This window comes from Marmota flaviventris, chromosome 16, assembly GCF_047511675.1.
Source record: "Marmota flaviventris isolate mMarFla1 chromosome 16, mMarFla1.hap1, whole genome shotgun sequence".
In the NCBI taxonomy this organism is placed as follows: Eukaryota; Metazoa; Chordata; class Mammalia; order Rodentia; family Sciuridae; genus Marmota; species Marmota flaviventris.
In genome coordinates this window covers 71921900-71949786 of record NC_092513.1, presented here as the reverse complement: position 1 = coordinate 71949786, position 27887 = coordinate 71921900, and the positions used below count along the sequence as shown (strand labels likewise).

General features: G+C 43.2%; 2 long non-coding RNA genes across 3 annotated transcripts in view; both read right to left on the bottom strand.

The window, feature by feature from the left end:
• The window catches only part of LOC139702151 (uncharacterized), a 158735-nt gene that overhangs the window by 70855 nt on the left and 59993 nt on the right, over positions 1–27887 (bottom strand). The gene's annotated exons all lie outside the window — the stretch shown is intronic.
• Positions 4374–26179, bottom strand: LOC114104747 (uncharacterized). Its single transcript, XR_003584885.2, has 4 exons — positions 25709–26179; positions 25522–25618; positions 11263–11364; positions 4374–5036 (listed from the first exon to the last, which is right to left on the bottom strand). It is a non-coding gene; the product is annotated as an uncharacterized lncRNA (long non-coding RNA).

The window sequence follows — 27887 nt, the reverse complement described above, 5'->3', positions numbered from 1 at the left end:
GGTGCTGAGGATCGAACCCAGGGTCTCGCACATGCGAGGCGAGTGCTCTACCGCTGAGCCACAACCAAGCCCCAGTTTTTTTTAATTTACAGAAAAATATACTGAAGTTTCCATTTAAACATTAACCACGTTATGCCAAAATGAAACATGGTAAAGTCATGTGAGTTCTGTTCATGATTCTTTACACAGTGAATGGGAAAGTGTTAGAAACAACTTTTTTTTTTCTTAAAAAGGACGTTTTGTTATTGCACTGACTTTTACAACCTGACCTACTAAATTAGAAAAATCATGTCATAAAATCTATAAAATTAAAGTACAACATTCTGGCTTGTAAACCTCAGTTGGCCAGAGTCCTTCATGGTAGTGGAACAGAATGAATAATTGATTCACTACTTTATTTGTTTGCTGCAAGGGGGGAAATTCCAGAACTCAGCGTTTACACTTTCACTATAATTATGGTCAAAAACCAAAAAGAATGTTAGTGCAGTTGCTTCCTTTTCTTTCTTTCTTTTTTCTTCTCTCTCTCTCTCTCTCTCTCTCTCTCTCTCTCTCTCTCTCTCTCTCTCTCTCCTCTCTTTTTTTTCCCCTGGGTAATTTTCAGCTCTGTCCCTTCCCCCAGGTGCCACAGTTGAGGTAGTACTGATTTGGAGACCTCCTACAGGCTGCTGATAAATGTCACCTAAAGTCCCAGGACTTCAGTATAGGTACTCCCAAATGGGTACTAAGGCACTGTGGGGACGGGGCCACCAACAGGTGCCAGATGGCCTGAGCAAATGGGATGACATCATCTCTCTTGAAGAACACAACTCCCAACCAATAAATGAAGCCCGCACAGGCAAGACCTGACATCCGTGGATGTGACCCATTGATGTCACCAAGCCTGGAGGAAATCCCACTGGGAGATGGAAGCAGAGCTCAAACCCTTGAACCTTTTCACAGTTGCTCCAGCTGCTGTGAATCAAAGGGACGTCAGGGGTCCGAGTTCCCTGGAGGTTTAGCCAGGGAGCAGGGGAAGCCCGTGAAGGAGATGACCGAGATGACCGGTCCCTCCCACTTGGACAAGCAATGCGCCACCCACCGCGCTGAAGACGAAGCACGGTGGAGACCGGAGGGCGCAGAGGCCGGTGCAACACACCTGCGCTTACCTTTTCCCAGCGGTCGTCAGACAGTGGACGGAGGACACACTGCCCACCACCGCGGGAACTGTGCGCCACTCACGGAGGGGACAGCTAGCGGCAGGTTCGCAGCGGCCATCGGCTGGGGCCCCGCGGTTCATGAAATGCTGGAATCGATTCCTGAACCGCACTGATCCCCGTTTCTCCCAGTGGGACTGGAGCTGAACCTGGGGGTGCGGCCCTCACCCACTTGGGCTGCTCTGGAGCCTCCTGCGGGCCCCGCTGAGCCGCTGGGCCCCCAGTGGACCACACGTCAGGACAGGGCAGGGGCCAGACCTGTCAGCTGGGGACAGGTGGGTGGCCGCTTAAAAGGCCCCCAGTGCCACCTGCCTCCCCCAGACCCTATTTTTACATAAAGTCACCATCCCAGGTTTGAGGTCCTCTATGTATTTCAAGGGGCAACATTAAAATCTGGACCTGGCTGAGTCGGGACGTGGTGGAGAACCGCGATTAGAGTCGGGAGGCAGAACTGCCTTTCCGCTCAGTAATAAGCTGCGCCCCAACTTACACCCCCTGCCTCACGGGAGTCCACCCACCTTACATCCTGGGATAAACATGACGCTTTAGGGACTTGGCAGAAAATTACGGTAGTGACTATGTCCGCTACGTTCTAAGAAAGTCAGTCGGGTACAATGGACGAGAGAAAGGAATGTGCCCAAATACCCAAGACCATGGAAGGACAATCGTGCAATGACCAAGCAAGGGACAGCTGGGAAGGTAAGTGGACCGCACTCCCTGAAGCAAAGGCCAAGGGACAGAAAACACCAGGACTGGTCCAGAGCCCAGTTAGGGTTTTAGTACTAGCTGTGGGGCATGAGATTACAGGCTATCAAAGATTCCCTCTCTTCCTCTTAATTTCTGGGGCGGAAGCACACTTCTCTCCTCACTGATGTTGAGGACAAACTGGGTGACTTGCTTTGGCCAATGAGAATTGGCAGAACTTATGCACTTGAACATTGACCTTGACCTTTGTGCTTCTGCCATTGTCCTTAAAATTGCTTGCACCAGGAAGGTGCCACACAAGAACAAGCAGACTTGAAACCCAACAGCACCCTGGAGCCAAGCCCAGCCCTGCCTTGATCCACTGAACTCAAGGCAAACTGCAGATATGTGAGCAAGAAATAAATGCTACTAGCCACAGGCCATTGAGTTTCAGAGTGGCTTGTTATGCAGCATGATTGTGAGTGCAGCTAACTGAGACATGAGCTAATAAAGCTCTGTTCCCCGGGAGAATTGATAGACAATTGATGAAGGGATCCTGAATTATATTGTTTTCCAATCCCAATCGAAACCACATTTACTGAACCAGGAACATATTTCTCTGCCAAGAAAGTAAGCTTAAAAATGAATACTCTTAACTACCCCTGTCTCAAGTAAAGCATGGCACACAGCTGAACTAAGACCCGTTGTGTTTTTCTTACACAAAGCTAAGGAAGAATTTTTGTTGCTGTTTTTCCTCTGTTGTTTTATTTCAGATGTGCCGGAATAGCTAAATGCGACGTGTTTTCTGTAGTAGGTTTCAGGGTGCCCTGAAGCTCTTGACCCAGAACTGATGAGAGGGTGAGATCCCCACCACAATGCTCTGCTTGGAGTTAGATCCTGGAACTGCCTCACTTAGCTTAGCATTCCTTCGCGTCCTCAGCCTACCTGGACTTTCTGGAGGTGTTCCTGCCTACCAGTCCTCACTGGTCGCCGGCTGGCTCACCCCAGCAGGACCACCCAGCGGGCTTGATATCCCTGCCCCCTTTCCCTGCCTCCACCTGCAGCCACCTGGGGAGGAAGACCCTCTCAAGCTCCTTTCCTCCTTGATACTCTCGAAAACCCAACTATATTCTTCCATGATCTTTTTATTCCTCTATTGTTAATCCCCTATAGTATTTAATTATCACTTATATTGATTTTCTTGTCCAAATGACTATGTATTTCTGATTCCCTCATTAGAAATTGATGTGAGTCTTTACTAAGTGAATTCTGATTCTATTGGTGAAAGTGAATATTTGGGGGGAACTGCACAATTTATTTCATTTTGTTAAAACGTTTTAGCCTTAGAAAGCTAATTTCAAGCTTATTAATTTCTACTATATTTTCTTTCATCCAGCATACACATTCGGATTGCTTCTTGATCCCAGACTTTATTTAATTAATAAACTCCATGGGATTTACCATATCCATCTACTGCTGAAATGACTAGTTCAATGCACAATGTGGAAAAAATCTGTGAACACGGTGTATGTTAATCTGAGGAGAAGAGAATGAACAGTTCTATTGATTTCTATAGTGTTATTTCACTTGCATGATAACAAGTTTATCATGTAAACATATATAAACAAACAAGTTTGCATGATAAAGCTTTTGCAGTCATGGGGGAAGGGCTCCAGATTAATTTGTTCAGAATCACCCACTCATGAGCATTACTAGAACGGTAACTGCACACGGCAGATTCTCAATAAATACTTGTTGAATAGATGTAAAAAGCAGAAGACTACAGGATGAATCTTAGAAATTATCAGATAGGTGGAAAGCTTGGTCTAAGGTCTTAGCAGTGGAGTAGCAGATGGGTACTATATATTGCTAATTTCAAAGTGACTGCCATTTATGAAGACTTCCATGTGCCTGCACCATGTCACATTATTGAATCTTCCCTGAAATCTGATGGAATTTAGCTTGATGTTATTGCCAGTTTCAGATGAGGAAATTGAGGCTGCCTGCCCTGACTGAGGACAGAAACTATAAGTGACAACGTCCTGCCTGAATCAAAAGCCAAACTCTCAGCCACCACACTTAGGCAAATTATGATGAAAGAATAAACCACGGCCCAAGTCCATGAAAAGAGCAGTCTTCATGGCCAGGGAATGCTCTCAGATCGGGCGCTCAGGTATGCCAGATTGCACACCAAAGCACCTCCTTCCCATCCACACCAGACTTTGTGGGCACCTGCTTCACCTGAGAGCTTGCCTGCAGCGATTAAAGTTACCAGGGAGAATATCAGGGCAGACACTAAGCCCTGGAAACTCAATTGGTGGTGAGCTGCTGCATAGCAGGAACTGCAACCTAATCACATTCAACCCCTCGGTGGGGAATGAAAAGCCAAAGCACTCCATCTTACCAATATTCAATTTTAGAGTAGATGACTGTGATACAATGCAGACCTTATTTAATCACTAAATAAAGGGGCAGCTTTAAAACACAGTCAAGACGTCATCTTTAAAGATTGTATTTGATATTCAGGATGCGGTGGGAAAATATGAACATGCTTAAGACAAATTGAAAATCTCAGCAGAGAAATTAGAAGTCTTGGCAAAGAAATGGGGTATCAAAGAAAAGCGGAGTGGAAATTGTGAACCCCAAACGTGATAATCAAAGACAAACTCGATGAATAGGATCAACAGCAGAAAGGGGAGGACAGAGCAAAGAATCAGTGACCTTGAAGGTAGAAAAATAGGAATTATCAAACTGAAGAACTAGGAGCAAATATACTGGGAAAAACTGGAACAAAGACACAGGAAATTGTGGGTTTATAAGAAAAGATCTAACATTTCTCTCAGCAGGGATACCAAAGGAGTATTAAAAGATAGTGGGGGGGAAAATATTGGAGGGATTAAAAGCAGAATTTTTCCCAAATGAGACAAACAACATAAATCTACAGATTTGATAAGCTGAGCCAATCCCAAACAAGATGAAGAAATAAAAAAAATTCAGGTCAAGACATATCATCAGCAAAATTCTGAAAAGTAAAGATAAAGAATAAATTCTCAGAAGCAGCAAGAGAGAAATCACATTTTAGCTGCTGGTGAAAAACAAACTGAATGATGCCTGGAATTCTCACGGAATTGCCACGGAGTTCCAAATAGCCAACACATCCTAGAAGAAAGAAGAAGAAAGTTCAAATACTCTGCTTACAGCTTTAAAACGTAACACAAAACTACAGTAATTAGAGCAGCATTGCAAGAAGTCACCTGGAAACACACAAGGACCTTCTGTGGCTTGGAAGCCAGGGAGAGAACAGCCATGGGAACTTCAATGGCTCTCCTAGGGGACAGACCGCCCAATGCACATGACCTTCCCCTCTGCTCTGCTAGAAGGGTCCCTCACAGTAACACCGGAGAACCCCATTCCCACCACCGGCGTGCCACGTGGGTGGCACAGTATGGTCCTGGCATGAGAACAGGCAGACAAACCATGGAATAGGATAGAGAGCTAGAAACAAACTCGCTCCATATGATCAATGGACTGCGACAAGGAGTCCAAGACCATTCAATGAGAAATGGCGTCTTGGCCACCAAAGGTGGGACTAAAAAAGGATTTGCTTACCAATGTTCCCATCGGCATTATCCACGGCATACCAAGGGTGGAATCAGCCCAGGTGTCCATCAGGAGATGGATGGGCAGAGAACCTATAGTATCACAATGGAATACTACTCAGCTATGGAAAGGAATGAAATTTTTACAAATGCTACAATGTGAAAGGAACTTGACAGCATTTTGCTCAGTGAAATGAGGCAGACAAACACAGAAGGACAGAAGTTGTATAGCTCCATGCCTAAGAGGTGCCTAGGATAGGCAATTTAATGAAGACAGTAGACTAGATGGGAGCTTACTAGAGGATAAGGGCGGAGGGAAAGTGGGTTATCGATTATGAGTGCAGGGTTCATGTGGGGATAAGGAAAAGATCTGGGCAGAGACGGGGTAATGGTGACTTCACATTGTGGATGTGTTTTATGCTACTGAACTGTGTGCTTACAAATGGGTATAATAAGAAATTGAATGTTACGTATATTTTTGTCACAAAAAAAAATACGAAAGAATAACATCACAGCATGGGATTTTAAAGATTGAAAAAATAAAATTTTAACGATAAAAAAGCAAAAGGAAAAAAAAGTAGAAAGAAGGTAAATAAGATCTAAGAATGTTCCAGGACCTTTGTATTATTTGGCATGAAGTAAAAATACAAATTAACCCATAGACTCTAATCAATTAAGTGTGATACTTACTATGTGTCAGCTGAACTGGGCCACAGCACACCCAGGTATTTGGTCAAACGTTATTCTGGGTGTGTCTGTGAAGGTGTTTGTGGATGTGATTGACATTTGAATCAACAGACCCAGGGAAGTGGATCACCCTCCCTAATGTGGGTGAGCCTCAACTCATCAGCTGATGGCCTGATGGGACCAAAAGGCAGGCCCTTCCTTCAGTGAGGCCGCTTCTACCTATCTGATGACCCAGGCAGGTGACCTCTCCCTGCCTTCACGCTTGAACTGAGAAGCGGCTCTTCTTGGGTGGTGAGGCTGCCGGCTTTCACACTGGAATTTACACCATCCGCTGACCTGGTTCTCGGGCCTTCAGACTCAGACAGGAACTACCTGTTGGTTCCCCTGGGCCTCCACCTGGCCTCCAGCAGATCTTGAGACTTCTCAGCCTCCATAACCACGTGAGCCAGTTCCCCATAAGAAACATATCTGTCTGTCTGTCTGTCTGTGTCCCTGTTGTTTCTCTGGAAACATGGATTCTATGTTATGAAAAAAAAAAATGAGTGTACAACATCCAAATTAAAAGGGGTAATTAGATCAGGAAATATAAATAAGGGGAGAGAAGATAAGGATAGGGAAATAGCAACACGGAGAAGCTATGAACACAGGATGGTAGAGGGACACCTATCTACACATATTGGTAACTGTCTTAAATAACAGGACAATTATGAACTAAATCAATTAAGCCAATGCTTTAAATAAAGCATTAGATAAAAAAAATTTAAATTTAATTTAAATTTAAAAATTAAAAATTTTAAAACCAAATATTCGTTTAAATAACATTTAGTTGAACAGCATTTATTTAAAGTGAAAATGAACAAACTCTCACAACACAACACAGAACCCCACTCACTGCTGCGTACAGAAGATGGATAAGAGACATTGGGACACAGAAGAGCCGATGATTTAAAACACAAGGAAACACACCAGTAAGCTAGTCTAGAAAAGGAAAAAAAAAAAAGGAAGATGACCATAAAAGTTGGTGTGAATAGGTTATTATCAGGAAGACAAAGCAATTACTATTATCAATTAATTTCACATATGCACCTAATTACCTAACCTCAAAACTTATAAATTAAAAAATCCCCAGAACTATGAGAAAAAGCTTCCTTTGTGATTATTTTTCTTTTTAACACATTTTATCATAATTAATAGAAGAAACTAGGTGCAGATTTATAAGATTTGAACAACATGAAACTGACCCAGACACATGCTGCCAAAAAAGACATCGTTTTCAAACACGGGCAGAGCAATTATAAAAAGAAAATATGTCTCGACAAATTTCAAATGATGAAAAATCTGCTGATATTCTCTGACAAGGGGCCAATTAATCTTGAAAGCGATAAAACAACACAAAGATAATTTTGAAAATTTTGAATATTAATAAACATATGTTTCAGTGCCCCACAGGCCAAAAGGAAATCTAAAAACTAGAAGATAAACAGATATTAATATGAAAATGTAGTTCAAAACTATTGTGGTAAAGTGAGTATAGTACATTTCTTTAGTAAAATAATTGATAATAATAATCACCTTTTAGAGACTAGCCAAATGAATCAATCAAATAAATGTAACAAAAGGCATTTGGATTGAAAAAAGAAGTAAAGCTATATTTGCAGATCATATGATCTTGTATACCGAAAATCTAGAAGAATCCACAAGAAAACTATTAGAGTTAATAAACAAGTCAACACAAATGATGGAAAAATGAATATTACAAACCAACTGCGTTCCTGTATAGTAGCAATGAACACATGGTGAATGAGACAAAGAAAATAATTTCATTTAAAATAAGATTTAAAAACCCACTCAGCTATGGCTTTAACAAAGGAATTGCAAGATTTGTGCTTGAAAACAACAAGCCATTACTGAAAGAAATTAAATAAGATCTAAATAAATAAGCTCCCAGGCTTACTGGCTGAAAGAGCTAATATTGTTAAACGACAAAAAGTATTCTCCAAACAATCTACAAATCCAACACATTTTCTTTCAAGATCCCAACTGGATTGTTTGCGTAATTGACAAACTGATCTTAAAATTCATATAAAATGATAAGGACTGAGAATAGCCAAAACAATCTAGAACAGAGCTGGAGAACTCACACTTCCTGATTTTCAAAACATAACACATTATTCATATTAGCCCAAAGGGGACCCAACCCACATGTCCAAAAACTGATGAATGGGTTACTAAAATGTAGTATATTCATACAATGGAATGTTAAGCAACCCTGAAAAAGAACTCAGTGTTGACACTACAACATGAGTACATCTAGAAAGCACTGTAGTAAGTGAGGGAAGCCAGTCGCAAAAGAGCATGGCTTGCATGATTCCAGTGAATGATATGAAATGTCCAGAATGAGCAGGCAGATGAGTATCCACTGGGGGGGGTTCGGCCAGGGGCGGGTCAAAGGATAGGCAGTGACTGCTAAGGGGTAAGGTGTTTCTTTTAGAGATGAAAATATTCTAAAATTAGATAGTGGTGATAGTTTCAAAACTCTATAAGTATGCTTCAAATACGTTACATTTACATTATTCACTTTAAAGGGTAAATATTATGAAATGGAAAATTACGTGTCAATAAAACAGCTTTTAAAAACTCTCATAGAATGTGTTTTCCAAACACTCAGTCCCTGGGCAGGAACTGTGTGAGTTTAACATAGGATTATGTGGGCTCAGAGAAAGCTATCAGACGGTCATCACAGACTGTCGACGTCATTTACTAGAGAAGGATGTAAAAAGTAGAAATGGGATGGAAGAGGGATGAAAAATACTTTTTAAAAGTCATGCAGAAAAGAAAACACAGAGAATGCAAACTGAAGGTGAAGAATATAAAATCCCACGTATAATATTACTGCAAAGGTGTAATAATGTACAGAAATAAAAAGCATACCGCGCATGCCCTGGCAATACAGTCCTCTATCAAGGTGGCTGGTTCTGTTTGTTTAGACCCAATGACCAACCTGATGTGGAACTGGGATCCACTCATCCATTCATCCAGATCTCGGTTGGGAGGTAGAAAGCACAGAGCTTCTTCCCTTCCCTGAGAAGGGGCACGTGGGTTCCCCAGAGCAGAGGAAGCTTGCCTTTAATTCTACTCACTCTCGAAATGACAATTAGGGATTGTCTTTGCAAAAACACACGATACATCCACAAGGACAAAAGAAAACCGGAGCAGGAAGGTCTGGAGAAAAGACAGCTCCCTGCCACTCTCTTAGGTTACACCAGGCATAGAAAACATCAGAAGGGACATGAATGAGACCAAATGCTCCCGCCCACAGTTCAGGAAGGAGTGACCTCAGGTGCACCTGAACTTGGCGCTCAAAGCAGAAGTCAGGCGCAGCACATGGCCCCAAGTCTCACCGCCAGCTCCCCTTTCCAAACCCTACACAGCCAGGCAGGTGCCTCCTGAGCTTGTGCCCACCTCACTGACCCACTTCTCTCTGCAGAGACGTTTGCTGAGGTTTCTCAGGACACCTGCAAAACCCGACACCACACTCAGACCTGCAGAGCTGGGAAGTGAGAGGGTGCACTCCCCAGGGACAACCTGCGTCCAGCGGAGGACAGGAGCCATTAAGTGGACAATCCCAAAACACATTCCACGCAGTTTCTCCATAAGGTCCTGGCAGTAATCAAACCCCATTCACCAAAGTGATCCTTCATCCAGTTTTTAGGGGGGAGGGGATACCAGGAATTGAACTCGACCACTGAGCCACACCCCCAGCCCTATTTTGTATTTTATTTAGAGACAGGGTCTCACTGAATTGCTTAGTGCCTCCCTGTTGCTGAGGCTGGCTTTGAACTCGTGATCCTCCTGCCTCAGCCTCCTCAGCTGCTGGGGTTACAGACATGCGCCACTGCACCCAGCTTCCTTTATCCATTTTTAAACTGGCTTTTCTTTCTCCCATGCTCTGTGGGCCGCTCATTAGTGCTTCCTAAAATCTCTTCCCAAACACCTTAGATGTACGCAGACCTTTGTACTAGGTTCTGTTTTTAGAGAAAAACCACGCTAAAGACTAATTTCATTTGAATATTGGTTATAAGTACCTAGAAAACAAAACATAGAGACGAAAAAGGGCAATCATTAATTCCACAGAAAGAAGAATGTTCTGGAGAGACTAATCAGAACATAGCACATGGCTAAGCTTAGAATGGCCATGAGCACTCACTACAGCATGGCTTTCAATACCAATCCAATCACATGGTGTTACGATCACATTAGATCACCACCCGAAGAACAGGGCATCAGAACTGGTGGCTAGCAGTGGGATGTCACCGTAAGGGAAGGATCGTGGCTGTGACATTACTATAGCCACCCAGCCCCCTCATATCACCCGCACTCTGTCCCTTAGTGTGCTGAATACACATTTTTCATGGGCTTAGAGAAATGGATTGCCAGCACTGGCCTGTGGATTGCCATCCCTGGCCTGGGAATTACCAGGTCTCTATGACAACAAAACCTAAAACCCTGGTTGCCCTGGAGACAGGAGCAACCCCGCACAGACGCGGCTTTCACGAACCCTGAAACAGAGCTTGCACTTGATGAGAGTTGTTTAAACTCCTTTTATGAAAGAAGCACCTGGTTAACTGATCTGGGCAAAATAGAGGTATAAGAAAAGGGAAGGAAGCCCTAAGAACGTTCTCCACCAGAAACGCTCCCAGGGCTGTATCTGGCACAAGCCACCAGGCTGTCCCCACTTTCCATCTTGTAAGATCTGCCAGAATCCACTGCCTGGACCTCAGGCAGTGCCTTGGACTCACCTTTGACACAAATCAGACTGAAAGTGAAAGATTTGTATTTTATTTAGAGACAGGGTCTCACTGAGTTGCTTAGCGCCTCACTGTTGCTGAGGCTGGCTTTGAACTCATGATCCTCCTGCCTCAGCCTCCCCAGCTGCTGGGGTTACAGGCATGCGCCACTGCACCCAGCTACCTTCATCCATTTTTAAATTGGTGAAGCTGGCTAAGGAGGGCCACCTGCAATCCCAGGGCTCCACACCAGGCCACCAGGATGGGATTTACCTAAGCAAAAGCACCCAATCCCGAAAAACAAAAGCTCACCTTAGGCAGCACCCAAAAGAAAGGGCGTGTGAACAGGTTGCCGTTGATTCATAGTCAGGGGCAAGGAGAATCCTTTCTCAGTGTTCGTCACTTTCCACTGGACTAGGAAAAGAGGGAGTAGGTTGGAAAGGGTCTGTCTCCCACTCTCACGCTATCCCAGATCCCCAAAAGAACCAACCTCCAAAATGCCGGTAATCAGATCCTCATAGTTGTGTTCAGCATTTGCACGCATCCAGTCTATTCTTCCAAGAGTCTGATAAACTAATGACAGAGCCGAATAGATTCACGTCAGGCGAGACAACCAATATCTATTTTGTGTGTGTATGTGCACACACACGGTGCTGGGGATTGAACCCAGGAACTTGTGCATGTGAGGCAAGCACTCTACCAACTGAGCTATATCCCCAGCCCCAATATCTACTTTTATCAAGGCAAAATTTTTGCCTCCTTTTGAGGTGGTCATTTTACTTCTGATTTTTGAGTGTCAACAGTCAAATGTAGGAAGGAATGAAAGTATGTTCTGGAAACAGTATTCACTCTATGAATATGCCTGGCTGCCTTTCTATGACTCCGGCTCTAAAGCTAAAGTTCCCAGTGCAGAGCTACCTAGACACCAGCTTTTCCCCGCCCAACTTCCCTGGTAGGTTTTCCTTTGGACACTCACCTGCCTCCATGGCTGACATTTTCGGGCAGAGACCTGGGCTCTTGTGCGTCTATTGTAGGTTGATAAAGCACATGAATGTGAATCTCAAGCTCTGCACTGTGCCTGTGTAAGGTGAGGCTGGACACTTAGGACCCTTGCACTAGTGATACTCAAAGAGTAGGCATTGATTTCTAGGACTCCTCTATATTCAGAAGACAACTTTTGCCTATGGTTACAGTCACGTTCAAACATGGCCTTTTATAGAGAAAGCTCGTTGTTGTCATTGGAGGGAACAAAACCCAGAAGGGAATCAGACACTCAGAAGATCAGGAGATGATGGTCCTGGGCCCCCAAAGAAATGATACAGTAGGTACCACGTTTCATCTTTGTCGCAGTTAAAGTGAAAAGTTTTTTTAAAAAATGCTTTCTAACCAGATATATATATATATATATGTTTTTTTTTTTCAATCAATAAATTGATTAACTCAAACAATCCAGAGTTAAGAAAGGCAAGGGATTCTCTGTCTCTAGCCATGGTCTAGGAGAGGCTGGGTACCAGGAAGGAAATTCATGAACCAAAAACGCAACTGCACTTCCTACCCATCAAAGCCTCTTCTACCTCCAAAGGAGGTAAAAATCAAGCAGATCCTAGGAGAAAGTGATCGGTCCAGGGGATGAGCCATGCGGACAAACCCTGCTCCCCTGCCGTTAATAACAGCTCTGTCTCCTGGAGGGGCGCTTGGGCCATAGACCTGCTCTTAGAGGTGCCTGGATTAGCTACAGGAAGTAAGCAAGCGAGGAGAAGATTAGATTAGATTAAACTGAGCATTGAGATGCATTGAACAAAGAAGCAATTTTTTTTTGCATTATCCTCCATTTGCCCCTGTGTCCCCAGCAGCAGGAGACTGGGCAAGTGGCATCCCCCTTCTGCACTGGGGAGAAGACGGTCGTGACCATTTCTGGACCCCTGGACCTCAGCGTGGTCATCATTAATGCCCAGTTTCTACTGTTTCTTGAAAAGGGGAACCAAGTCTTTGCATGAGTTTCCCTTTTCATACCAAATCATCGGGTCAGGCAAGAAGACACAGCCTCCTCATGAGGGCTAAGGCCAGCCCCCCAGCCAGGCGTGTCACCCCCACATTTCTGCCATCGAATCCATTGGTCACTTTGGGCGGGTCACCTTGAGTGTGGAGGTTTACTTCCTCCTCGGTGTGACCTCTCCAGCCTGACCGTAGGCAGGAGATCTCTTAAGGACTTGACTGACTTAACTTGATGGGCCACATTTAACAGGCCCAACAACTACAACACTTTTGTGAGCCGAGCAAGACAAGGTCATTATTTTACATCTCTGGCTACGGCTCCTTTGACTCATAATGAAGGGCTGTTGATATTTAGTATTCTTTTAATATTTCAAGGAAAATTATTTTTAAAAGAAATTTCATATATCTTTCATAGAGAATGATATTGCTCGGACAGAAGGAGGGGCTAGAAAGGGAAAGTGGAGATGAGAAGTTTACTGTGTTCAATACGGGAACCGACACATCATGGTAGTTTTTTATTGCTGCATAACAAATTATCACATACTTAGGAGGCTTAAAATAAAGCCCACTTACTGTCTCATATGTCTTTATGGTAATGGCACGGATTCCAGGTTGGAGTAGCTGGGCCTTCTGCTCAGGATCTCACACGGCCGAAATCAAGACAGGAGCTAGCTATGTTCCCACCGGGTTTGGATACTGATTGTCTCCCATGGGTCCACATGCTAAAGGCTTGTTCCTTGTTGGGACACTATCGGGAGGTGGTGGAACCTTTGGGATATGGAGCCTGGTGAGATGTCTTTAGGTCATTGGGGTGCTGCCTCAAAGGGAATTGTGGGGCTCTGGTTCTTTCCCTTCCTTCCTCTGCTCCCAGGCTTATGATGCAAGTACTTTTGCTCCTCCATGCACTCCCACCATGATGTGCTGCCTCACTCCAGGCCCAAAGAAATGGGGTTAATCTTTCAGGGAACCTGGAAACTGTGAGCCCAAAGAAACCTTTTCTCTTTATAAGTTAATTATCTCAGGTATTTTGTTATAGTGACAGAAAGCTGACTAACACACTTCAATCTCAAGGTCCTCTTCCAAGCTCAGTCTTGTTAAAGACAGAATTAAGTCCCTTGCCTCTGGAGGATGGGGATCCCATTTCCTTTCTAGCCATCAAACTGTACCTCTCTTGGCAACCCACATTCTTTCTCACACATATATATTGAGTCCTCTTGATGCTTTGAGTCTTTCTGACTTCTCCTACCAGCCAAAGAGAACTCCCTGCTTTGGAATTATGTGATGAGGTTAGGCGCACCAAGATAATTCCCCTATGTTAAGGTCAACTGTGTCATATGCTATAACACAGCCATGCAAGTGTTAACTCCTTCTGTTCACAGGCCTGGGGATGAGGGTGTAGAATCTTGAGGTCATTTTTGGAATTCTGTCGAATACACATATATAGAGAAAATACTTATCAGTTCATTTTATTTCTTATCAGATTGTTCTTTCTCCTCAACAAAATCCATCACTGGTATTCACTGTGCACTGTGGCACACACCATGGGCTCCACGGGAAAATCCTCACTGATGTATTTCAGTGCCACCACCACCCAGATCACAAAAGGGCCTCCACAGATGAATCATAAAACACAACCTAACAATACGCATGTGTGGCGATACACAGGGGAAGTGTTAATTGGCTTCTAGCTCTACTCTGCTGCTGCCTCTGCATTGTTTGGTGATGTATTCAATACATCAGATACTGACCCAGATAATTTTAAATTATTAGCATGTTCACTATATCCCTGCCAAAAAATAAATGGGAATCATGATGTATTGATTTTTACTTTGCACTGCTAGGCCTCTTTTTTCTCTTTCTTTTATTCTTCTTTCCTTTCTTTTTCTTTTTTTCAAAGCAGGTATCATTAGTATAGAGCTCACTTAAAAGTCTGGATCTGGTTACATGCAAGGATCTGAAAACCATGATGACAATAATGAGACAAATGGGCCTGATTCCCATTTGGACCAGGGTTTTACAGTGTCCCCAAATGATCCACACCTGTCACTTTTCAAATTTACATCCTTTGTCACAGGGAAAATAAACTATACAAAAATCAATACACTAGCACACGTTATTGGTAATACCAATTATGGCATAAATGAGCAACTGGGGGAGAACCAGCCTCTCCCAGTTTATTCTGAGATCTTCTAAGTTTCAAAACCGAACTCCATATCACTATCATTAACAATCTCATAGCTTGTCACAACTCAACCAATTTTCCCTTATTCTATTTTCTTCTTTTTGTTCTCTCCTTCCCTCTCCCTCCCTCTTTCCAAAGCCTGAGGGTAAAAACCTACTAACCAAGATTGCAAAGACATCTTCTGTTTTCATGAAAGTATAAAACACATTCAGACACAGCTCAATTGGTCTGAGGCGCCCACAGTTAGGGACGGCTGGCATTTCTGTGGACGCAGCCCTTTACATTTGGTGTGTGATGTAACTCTAAACTATTTGTGAATGAAAATCAACAACCAGTCAGCAACCTTAGGTTCTCTGGAAGGAAATACAATAGTTTTCAGAAGGCGCAATAGTACATTCATCAAGGTTGATTGTACAAGGAAACCTTCTGGACAAAAAATGCCTGGGGTCTCTGGCAGCAGGAAGATTGCTCTAGGCTTTGCCCTTCCAGAGTACCATAACAGGTCCAGGAATAATTCTGAGGACGTGAAGAAACGGTATTCACTCTAAAAGTCATTTCTCAGAGACGAATCCGCAAGCAGTGAAATCAGCAAATGAGTGAAATCCAGAAATGGCGCATCCCTCCTCGAAATTAGAATGCACATACCAGGGAAGGACTTTCATTCCAATGGGTGTAACATAAATATGAGTTCTTCCTTCAAAACATCATTGCAATATGTCTGTGAAAGTTAGTTACAGATTAATCTTTCAAAATCCCAAATGGCAATGTGCAATAAAAATCACACTTTGTATTAAGTAGCTGAAGCTTTCAAAGTACTTGGCCAACATCTTTCTCATTTATATTCTTTAAACATCAGCCCATGGTTAAGATGTTAAGAACATGTCACAGGAGAGGCGAATGCAGACCAGCCCCTCTATCCAGTCCTCACCCCCTTAACGTGGCTCCTAGCTCCTTGCTCCTCTGCACAGAAGATGCAGGGGCTCCCTGGTGGTCACTCCCAGAGATCCCACCTCCTTGTGCTGACCTTCAACTCTACCTTCAAATTCGCCCCTCTGGTCCTTAGCCTTACAGCCTCACACTCCTCAGTGCAGTTGCTCCTCAGGACAAAGCAGAACTGCTCAAGGAACCACCCTAAAACCAACTGGTGAAGCATCAGAGCCTCTGAACATGTCTCCCCCAGGAGAGATTGTTTTACACATACTTTCTGATATCACAGTCTTGACCTTCAGCCTGAGGCGCCCGAGGCTCTGAATCCACTCCCTCCTCCTGATCAACTCACTTTTTTCCACTTATTCCTATACTAATTCCTATGCATATGTCGTGAATGCAATTCACAGAACACTAGAGAGGCTTGAAGTTAGACCGCATGAGGTGTTACTGAGGCACAGGTTAGACTGCGTTTCTTGCCCTTCACATTCAGCAGGGTCTCATGACTGTCTCGCTCTGAGCAAAGAAGTATGAGCAAGAGTGAGGCAGGTATGAAGTCCCAGTGTGGGTTCTCCAGTCTCATCCCCGCTGTAGTGACCTTGAATCCCTCCTGATGCATTGCCCAGAGCGTGGAGCCCAGCCAGCCTGGACGCCTGAGTGTCCGTGTGGAACAGAGCCCCCTGTCTGTCCTGACTGAGTATCCAGCATGCATGAGAACGAGTCCTTTACTATTTCAAACCACAGAGACTTTGAAGTTGTTTATTTACCAGTACTTGATCTAAATGTCCTGACTAAAACAAAAATTACAGGTCAGCCATTATTTAGATGTGAGACAACTAAGCAATCTATTTTTTTAAATATTTTTTTAGATATTGATGGACCTTTATTTTAGTCATTTATTTATAGGTGGTGCTGTGAATCGAACCCAATGCCTCACACATGCTAGGCAAGTGCTGAGCCACAACCCCAGCCCCAGCAATCTATTTTTTGAGCAAAGAAAATAATTAAACTTTGCTGCTCAATCCATGATTTGTGTAATTTTTCAAATTTGAATTTTAAAATTAAATTATTATTAAGTTTAGACTTCTCAGATATGTGATTTGTTCCCTTCATACATAGCTCAGCCTACTGATTTCCATAAAGCCACAAAATTTGCAAAGTAACATTTTAAATTTTGCTTTGAGAGATAAGACCTACGGGGGGGGGGCAGTTATTATATATTTATCCACCCAGATGTTGATCTTGCCGAGATCAATATGAAAGGAAGAAGGAGACCCACTGAAGGCTTCAGTCACAGAGGGAGCAGGGGACAGTAGAAAGAGCATGGGTGTGATGGGGGATGTTAGGAGCCAACTCGATTGGGCCACGGGATGCCCCGTATCTGGCTAAACCTTTCTGGGTGTGTCTGGGAGTTTCCAGAAGAATGAGGGAACCAAGTAAAGCATAGGACCTTCCCCAGCATGGCCGTATCCAGTCCATAGAGGGCCTAAGTAGAATAAGAGGACAGAGCCAGGGAGAACTGTTACTCTTGGCCCGGATGCTTGGGCTGGGACATTGGTCTGGTGCCCTCAGACCAGGACTTTCACCATCAGGGCTCCCGATTCTCAGGTGATCAGACTCAGGTGAGAACAACCACCACCTTCCCTGGTCTCCAGCTTGCCGGTGGCAGATGGTGGGATTTCTCAGCCTTCAGATTTTCAGAACTTTCCTCAGTGCCTGCTGGAAATCTGCTTAGATTAGGGCTGTTGGATTGCATTACTGCGCCATTGTTGGGAACCACTCACCATTGCCCCATGTGCACGTTTGCTTCCTGTTCCCACAGTCTCGTGCTCTGCGGACCCGGTGTCCTTGTCACCGCAGGAGGAGCGCATCCACCAGAAGGCACAAGGATAACTCTACTGGACTGGAAGTGGAGGCTCCACCCGGTGAATTCCAGCTCCTTGAGCCCCTGAATCAACAGGCCCAGGAGGAGGTCACTGAAGGAGCCTGGCTAACAAGAGGAGATCGCTCTGCTGACAGCAATAAGGGACAATGTGTCTGCAATACAGGAAACCACCCCCCCTCCTAGGGTGTCTCTTAGCACTACCATATCCTGGGATCAGGTTGATGACAAACTAATTATCCAATCCAGGCAGGACTACCATGGCCCAGAGGCTTCAGAAATGAAGGCTTGGGTCGCCATGACAGGTAAAGAGCATGGCCTGCTCAGGTGCTCACTGAAGGAAACAGATACGGAATGGGTACTGGAAGGAGGTCATTATACCAGTTGCCACCACGTGACCAGTTATAGAAATGAGGGCTGTAATGACCATGCCTAGTCCCTCCTGTCTTGCTATGAGAGTCTGTTATCAATTCTGTTTCTCTGGAGAACCCTGACTCACAGGATATGGGTGACATTGCCCAGTGGCAACCAAGGTCAACAGAGCCACAGCTTCTGAAGGGGAAGGAGGACACATGGTCAGAAGGAGCCACAAGGCACGTGGTTGGAGAGCACCAGGAAATTGGAGAGAAGGTCTAAGGAAAGGAGTATACATGGAGATGGTGTTGATCAGGAATTCCAGAGAGCACAGAACAAGGATCTGGAGAGGTGACCGAGGGCGATGGGGACCTCACCTCCCAGCGGTAGTGAGGTCGGAGGGGAACTCCCATGAGGTGGAGGTGAGCAGGGCATGCTGGGTTCTCATCTGCCTTCTTGAGGAAAGAGAGCAATGGGCTCATCACCACAATCATAAATGCTCAGCTGGATGGTGCGGCCACTTTGTGGCAGCTGCGCCCAGGGAAGGCCATATCTCCCATAAGCACCGGGATTGTGTTTTGCACGGTGTCGAAACAAGATATAAATGTGTGAACCTGAATTTATTTTTTTAGCAAATGCTATGAAAAAACTTAGTCCCACACTTTTTCCTGGTTTGCAGGAAGATCTTTGCAGCCACATATCCTGTTGTGGTTGTCCTTCCTTCCGTGAAATCATACACTTCTTTTTGTTGGCTGCAGGTTTCACCTGAGCGGCATGGCGAAGGTCCACTTCAGGCAAAGCTGCACATGTTTTCCTTTCCTGCCTGTCACCGGCTCCATAAGAAGTAGCTGGAGTGGTTCTTAGGACTTCAGTGTACTAATTAAGCCAACTGGGATTCATTCAGACAGACAGACAGACACTTGCCAGATTATTTTAGCTATTTTTCCAAACAGGGCCAGAGGACATCCAGGCCAAGAAGACCACACAGCCAGGTCATGCTTCCAAAATCCCCTCTATGAGTCAAATATCAAAAGGCAACACTGTCAAACAGACATAAAAGATCTAAAATGCAAAATCACAGGATGGATGTGAGGAGGAGGGAGAGAAAGAATATAGAAGACAAAATGTCAAAAACATTTAACAAATCCAATCTGTTTATGGTATTAGCCAAACAAATGTATCATGGCTATTTCTGTCAACCCAGTAAGTTCAGCCTTCTTGAGGGTTTTTTTTTCTTTTTTCCCCTAGGCTGAATCTTCATATTTCTATGACAACAGTACCCCATGGCCTCTAGCCCCAAGTCACCTCCAAGAACCTGAATCTTCTCTTAAGGGACATACTAAATTCTGGGCATACCACTGACTAGTTGCATTTCCTGATCTTTGAATTTCTGGGCCTCAGTTTCTTTCACTCAAATGGGGACACTGCAGTAGATATTTTTGAATATCCTTTTGAGCCCTCAAATTTTATTTTTCATTTTGTTTGCAATGACTTTGAAAATATTACAGATATTGACATTCTCCTAGCTGTGATTTACAAGTGTTGTTTGGAGTAAGGAGACATGCAGCAAACATGTTGAGTATACTGCAAATAAGATGGTTGCTAAACAACCCATGTAATTAGAGCAGTAGAAATTCCAGTGAAAGACAGATGTGAAATGCTTATTAAGAATCAAACCCAGGCTGGGATGAAATTCTTAAACACGTACAGGAGTCCCAATCTGTCCAAATAAATAATATGCTATTAAAAAACAAAGAACAGGAACAAAGACTTCAATGTGGGCTGAGTATCTAGGGTGTTCCCTCATTTCTCTTAGTCAATATCTACTTAAAGCAGATGCATTTGACTCATTTCAAGTATCCACTCAGGAGCGCAGAAGGCCAAGCCCATGTCTCCCAAGCATTAAGCAAGGAAATAAGGAATAATGATTTTCTGCCAATGAAGCTCATGCATGAAACAAAACCAGACTCATCATAAAGATGCTAAGCACACAGCAACTGAGGGTCTCTAAGAAGGGCCCTGAGCTCAGTGAGACTTCAGTGAGGCCCACAGAGAAAATATCAGGACAGCACCTCCACAAATCCATGCAAAGGGTAAGAGAAATCTGAGGCAAGTTGAAGAAAAAACTGGTGAATAGTGTCAAAAGAATTTCTGCCGATCCTGAGAATAAAACAAAACGTGACCACCGACATTTGGTTTTTCTTGCTGTTTCCGTTACCATCAGACAGATAGGTCAGCACAGGCTCATGAAAATTACATATGTGGACCCAAAAGCCGGCTTTTAGAAACAATTTCCAAACCCACAGAGGAAGTAAATCTTTAATGTAAAGCAATCGACTAAAGGGAATCATGTGCTTAAATGCTGGAGCCTGGGAACAGAACCCAGGGTAGCCAGACCTCCTCTATTCTGCCTACTCCAAAGCAGGCACCTCGGGGTCACAAGCCCTGCGACCAGCACACTTGGAAAATGTTCATGCTCTCAGCTCCTGATGTTTTCTCAAAAGAAAGAAACAAAAACTATTTATCCTTACATGATATTTAATCATAGGAAGGAATTCCTTGACTTCCAAGCCAAAAAAGTAGGAAAAAGTGTAAAATGGAAAAGTACATAAGTGATCATAGTGATGGATAATGGCGAGGAGCAAAGAAGGAAAGTTAAAAAAAAAAAATGACTCTAGATCACAGACCATCCCCCAGAGTATGATTGGCTTTGATAGTTGCTGCTGTACCAGGTCAGCATGAGAATATATTAGTGCAAAAAGTCTGAACTGTTTTCTAAGCACTCCCCTGGTGCGTTTAGAATGTAATTTAGAAAAAAAATTAACCATTATTACTATCAAGTAAGCAAGCGAGCTTGGCTAACCCAAATGGCTTATTAGTGCTGAGATGCTAATGTGGCCAGTGCCTTTCAGAGAGGCTGCTCCCACACCCCCGGGAAGGAAAGGGCCCAGACCTAGGTCCTTAGACACACGTGCTAGGACTATAGGGCTCCTGACCCAGTCTGAGCTACTATGATCCTCTCTCCCCAGCGAAGGCCCACCTCCCTGGGAGCCCTCAAAGGGGCAGAACAGAAGGAGCTGGAGAGGACCCAGACCCTAGAGTTCAAGTTGCCGATTCTACTGCCACTTGAGGCTCCGTGGTGCCACCTGCCTTTGAGTGACCTGAGAGAGCACATGGCCCTTCCACTATTACATTTTATCCCAGGCTAAGTGAACTTCTCTCCCTCGCACTCAAATAATACCTCACCAAGGCATATGGGAAAACCTGTTACTAGAAAGATTTGGTTTTCCCAAAGGCCCATTCCCCAAAGTCTCTAATTGGCTGTGATGCTCTGCGTTTTGTGTGGTTTTCCCAATTTCTCTGTGCAATTTCAGTGACTCTTACTAAACTGTAATTCTGGCATTGATTAGAAGAAGACAGTCATCCATCTTGATGTCTTTCTGTTAATAAAACACCATGTGATGTCTTCCTGGAAAACTTCACCACTAAAAATGATCTCTCAGGATTTTGAGTTTCAAAATGATGAAGTCTCTCAAATCTTACAAAAACATGTCACAAAATTTGAAGTAACAGAGTCAACTTGACCCGTTACAAATAATATTAGGCTAAAATCAAGCAAATGCTCCCCTAAATTATCCTCTGAAATGACTGGAGATTCCAGAGACAAAAATAATAAATCAGAGAAATCAAGGTTTACCTCCACTGCCTTCTAATACGGGGCTAACAGCTTGCAAACTTAGTAAGCAATGGAAGAATAATTAGCATTAGTCATAGTAGTAGCATTATACATATATTTAAATATTATTGTTTTTTATTTAAAATAACAATAATACTTTCACATCAGTTAAAATAGGCCAATGAATGACTACAGGTCAGTAGATGCTACAGTATTTAAGACTATATTTGATGCTGTTCAAATATCCAGATTCATGAGAAAATCAATTCAAGATATATGACCAATTCCAGATTCATGAGAAAATGCTCGGCATCCTTAATCACTAGGAAAATGCAAATTAAAACCACAGCAAGGTATCATCTCACACCTACTAGAATGACTTTCCACAAAAAGACAAAAGATCAAAAGTGTTGGAGAGGGTTCAGAGAAAAGAGAACCTGTACATTGTTTGTGGAAATGTAAATTCCAGCATAGGAAACAGTATCACACATCCTCAAAAAACTAAAATAGAACTCCCATGTGATCCAGAAATCCCACCACTAGGTAAACATTATGTCAACCCATGTTCATGTTCAACCATGAACATGCAACCCATGTTCATTGAAGCACTATTTATAATAGTCAAGACATGGAATGTGCCACAGTCTGGCTGGGCACAAATAACCGAGCCGCCACAAAGCCTTGTAGGTTCAAACAGCAACTACTTTATTTCAACTCTCACCGGCACTGCACACACGCTTTCTGCCAACACCACCCACGTGGCCCTTCCAGGAACACCACACAACCGGAAATCCCTCCTCCGGCACTTCCCCAACCAACGCCAACTCCCCAGAAATCCCCTCGAGAACTCCAAAGTAGCAGGCCAAGGCAGACAGCAGGGGTCTAATATACAATTGAATACACAGCTTAACATAACCATCATCATCTCAATGGCTTGCTGGCGTCACCTCTCAACCACTCCTTTCTGGCAAAAATGCTATGCGTCCTCCCAACTCAGCTGTGGCCCTCAAGAGGAATGAACCTCAGTATTTGTCAGCAGATGAATGGATGAAGAAAACATGGTATATACACACATGCACACACACACACACACAATGGAATATTATTCAGTCATATAAAAGAAAAAAAGAGAATCCTGTCATTTGCAATAACACGATTGGAACCAAAAGGCATTGTGCTCAGTAAAATAAGCCTAACTAGAAAGACAAGCACCACAGGACCTCACTTCCACGTGGAATCTAAGAAAGTTAGTGTGGAGGGAGGGAATGCAGAGGGAATGCAGAACTGCCAACCAAAGGGTACGAAGTTCCAAATAGACAGGAGACAGGTTTGACATCTATTGTGGAGTGGTGGGGCTATAGTTCACAGTGATATATGTTTCAAAATAACTAGAAAAGTAAACTTCAAATGTCTCACCATTTTAAAAAATGCTACGTAAACAAGGTGACAGCATGTTAATTAGCTTGCTTTAATCTTGACACATTTTATGCGTATATCAAAACATTACATTGTACCTCATAAGTATATATAATTACAATTTGTTGACCAAAAATCCTTAAGCAGAAAAGATTGATTCTAACAGCTAAATTTTAAAGAACATTTCAGACCTTAACACCTTAACAGTTTATGTTACATTCAAGAGGCAACTCTTATTAGTACATTGCCCATTTAGTAGGCTTCAGAAAAATGCAAGTTTCATCAGACACACTTGGCAATAGTGTGTTCTTCCGTAATCCTGGGAGCAATAACTGTTTCCCTGGAAATGAAGGATTTGTATAGTAACAGTTGTCTGTTTATCCCTTTTATTTTCCTGAAGTCTATTTTGCTTTATTCTTCAATAACACAGATACTCAAGGAGTTTATCAGTCTCATAATTTCTAGAATATTGATTGCTAAAACCTGTCCCAATATAAAACCCAGAATATATAGTCATCCATTAACAGTGGGTCAATAGTTCCAACAAGATAGAAGGTCTCATTTGTGGAATAATTTTTAAAAGCATACTAGTTGCCACTTCTTTCCCTAGCATTATTCACATCATTTAGTAAAAACACCTTCAAGCTATGATTTTTAATCTTGAAAAAAAGTAAATGAAAGATCACTTCACGGCTGCTTCTGGGCTGAGCATCAGGCAGGTAAGTGAATTTTATAAGGAAATGGTTCTCGGTGAGGCAGTTTCAAGAGGAGAAATTCATCGAAATAAAGATGTTCAAGTACCTGAAACTGGTGACAGTCCTGTGTCACTATTTTGCTATATGCTATCGCTTCATGGTAAAAATTTGCAGGTTGATTGTTCAAAAAGCATTTTTTTAAGCACATAAAATTTATTCAGAGGAGAGCAGTGAATACAGGCATCTGTAAATATTCCCCATGATTCTGGGGTCCTGAGCAATCAGGAAAGCCCACTTCATCATCCGCAGGCTCATTCTGCCCCTCAGAACCTAAGTGCAAATACCTTCAAAGTTAACATTTTTTATTTGTTTGCTTTTTGTGGTGCTGGGGATCAAACCCGGGGCCTCCTGTATGCTAGGCAAATGCTCTGCCACTGAGCTACAGCCCCAGACCCTTAAAATTGTTCCTGAAAAGCTTCTTTGTTTGATTTTGATTCCAAAAGTGGAAAAACACGTGCCAAAAGATGTATAAAAATTCATCGTGCAGATCTCTACCTTATCAAACTCTGTAAGCTTGATGCTGTCTTCTTAATTCTATGGGTTTCTCTTTGTCAAGGTCCTCGATCGGTTCCAATCCTCAACAGGGAGCCAGCCATGGTATTGCTGAAATTATGGACGCAAAGAGCCCTTGAAGGCCTAAAAAACTGACCTTCCTGCAGCTCTGGAAGGAATTACCAGCACAGAGAGACCCCTACATGACATCAGTTTGATTCATATTTGCTGATAAATATATTTTAGACTCTGAAGCATAATTTGAAGCCTCTCACAATCATGTTAAGAATCGGGACAATGCTCCCTTATTCCACTTAGGAAAATATCTGCTCATGAGAGGTCGACTTTCCCAGGATCCCCAGAGGCCACTGAGTGAAAACACACCAGTACACCCTACCCATCCTAGGACCCCAGCTCCGTCGCCCGTCAGTGCACACACAGGTGTGAGTGATCGGCAGAGAGGGTGGTAAGTGCGAAGTGCTGATAACACAGGGCTCTTCTTGATTCTACAAGATGGTACTTTATTTCATGTTTCCTCAATTTATAAAATATAGATTCAGCCCCTATTCCATGGAGGAAATTATGTAATCAAACAGTGGAATAGAACATAGCTCCTGGCCCCAAGGCACTTGAAATCTAAGTGGGGGTGAGGAGGCTGTAGAATGGGGCTGTGGTGGCTACAAAGAGAGAAGATGGACTGGTCAAGCACAGAATGGCCACTTCCAACAAGAGCCTCAAAGCAACTACAGGAAAGAGGTCACAGTGCTGGATGCAGGAAGGCAAGACCAAGCCGCAGCCCTGGAAATACCACGAATCTAATGACATCAACAGCAAGGCCTTGGTCGAGTTCTGCTGTCATAAGAATCCAACGTAGAAGATCTGAACTGTTCACCTGTGTTCGCCAATCTTGGACCTTGGGTCAGCCTCCATGGTCTGGCCTGGCTCAGCTTCCCAGAGGTTTGCCCAGGTAAAGAAAATGGTCCTAAGCCCTAAGAAGAAGGATGATATAAGCAAAGGCTTAGGAATTGAATTAAAAAAAAAAAACACTTTGGAAAGCACCTTAATGCTGAATCATTTACCCAGTAGTACTGAATGAGGGGAAATTCACTCCTGGGGGACATTTGGTGACATCGGAAGATGTTCTTGTTGGTTATACTTCATGGAGGGCGTCCTGGGAAGAGTGCAGAAGGTCTGAAGAGGGGTGGAAAGTACGTGTGTGATGTCTAAGTAAATCAACGGAGAGACAATTTACACCTGCTAGCCTATCAATGGGACACACTCTACCAGAGGATGACAGAAAACTCAGTCTATTATGAGTGACGAATGGATTCAGAAGCTCATCCACGGCTTTAGGAACCTTAACTTCCAGGGAGAATTAGAAACCACTTAAAAGTTGAAGGTAGTAAAAAAGGGGGCACGGTGGCTGTTACACGTCCAAATGCCTCTTTGACACTAAGCTCTTGCTGTAAGTGGGCAGAGTCACCAGGGCAGCTGGGGGAGGAAGCAGCCAGAACAGGTCTCCTGGTGCATGGAGCTGAGCCTGGGCTGGGCCTGGGGAGGAAAGACAAGATGCAAATCACAAGGAATTATAAACAAGACAGATCTGGGGATTTCAGAGAGTCAAGAGGAAAAAATACAAGATTGCATATTGATCTTGAGTGCGCTTCACTTTAAGGCAAGGGGGTTTCCAAGTACAGAGAGAATTTGTTTTTTAATATTTCTCAACAGAATGTCTTTATAATGCCCACGCTGCTCCTGTAGGTGCCCTGGTTTTCCCAAAGAGCATCTTGTTGCCCAAGCCCCTGGAACCAGGGTTAGGCCCAGGAGACAGGACGATCACTGCTAAAATCTGCACAGAGTCAGACAAGTGGGTTGAAGCAAGGTGGTCACTGTCTTCATGGACTTTGGTGACACACCAGTGCCTGCCTCCCTTACGTCCAACGACTTCCTGTGTCTATTTCTCACTGTGATTAAATAATCACAGAGGAAACTTGCCATCTCCACCATTGTTAAGTAGTTCCGGAGCGTTCTTTATGTGCATGAGGCTGTGCAACCCACGTTTTCATCTTGCAACTTGAAACTTCTATCAATTGAACAACTCCCAGTTCTCCTTCCCCTCATCCTCTGGCAAGCAACATTCTAATTTCTGTCTCTGTGAGTTTGTCTGCTTTAAATACCTCACCTACATGCAATCTTGGACTATCTGGCTTCATGTGACTGGCTCATTTTGCTTAGTAGAGTTTCATTGTAGGATGATAAGAAATTTCCTTCTTTTACAAAGCTGAATAATTTTCCACTCTATATAGGTAACATATTTTCTTACTCATCTTTTCACCTGCCTTTGAGTTGCTTCCAACTCTAAACTGTTGTGGATAATGCTGCAACGAACATGGGTGTGTAAACACCTCTTCATGATCCCATCCTATTTTCCAAAGCAGTTGCACTGTTTTACATGTCTACCAGAATTCCAGTTTACCCACATCCTTGCCAGCATTTGTTTTTTGCTGTTTTGTTTATTTATTAATTTTTTTGATAGTAATCATCCCCCCCCTACATAAGTTTATCTCATTGTGATTTTATTTTCATCCTCTAATGATTACTGGTGTGGAACGTCTTTTCATAGGCTGTCAGTTACTTGTAGATCTTCTTTGGAGAAATATCTATCTAATTCATTGGTTTATTTTTAATGGGTTGTTTGCTTTGTGTTGCTGGGTTGTGAGAGTTCTCTATATATTCTACATACTAATCCTTTACAGATAGAATATGCAAATATATTCTCCCATTCTGTCATCCGTCTTGTTCCTCTGTTTGCTCCTGAAGGACATTTGGTGACTTCATAAGATGTTCTTATTAGTTATAATTGGTGGGGGGTGTTGAGGGGAGAGGTACAGAAGTCGGAAGAAGAGTAGAAGTGTTGTGCATAAATAAACCAATGGAGAAGCAATTTACCTTCAGGTAAGTTTGATGTAGTTTCATTTTTCTCTTTTTTCTTTTATTGCCTGTTAGTTTGGTGATGCATCCAAGGAATCTTTGCCAGACCCAATAGTACAAAGCGTTTCCCTTTGCTTTCTTTTAGGAGTTTTATAATTTGAGGACTTATGCTTAGATCTGTAATCTGTGGTAAATTTTGTCTGTGGCATAAGGTGAGGGTCCAACTTCATTCTTCTGTCAGCTTTTCTGACACCATTTATTGAAGGGACTCTCCTCTCCCAGTTGTTTGGTCTGGGTACTCTTGTTGAATTCATTTGACCAAATATA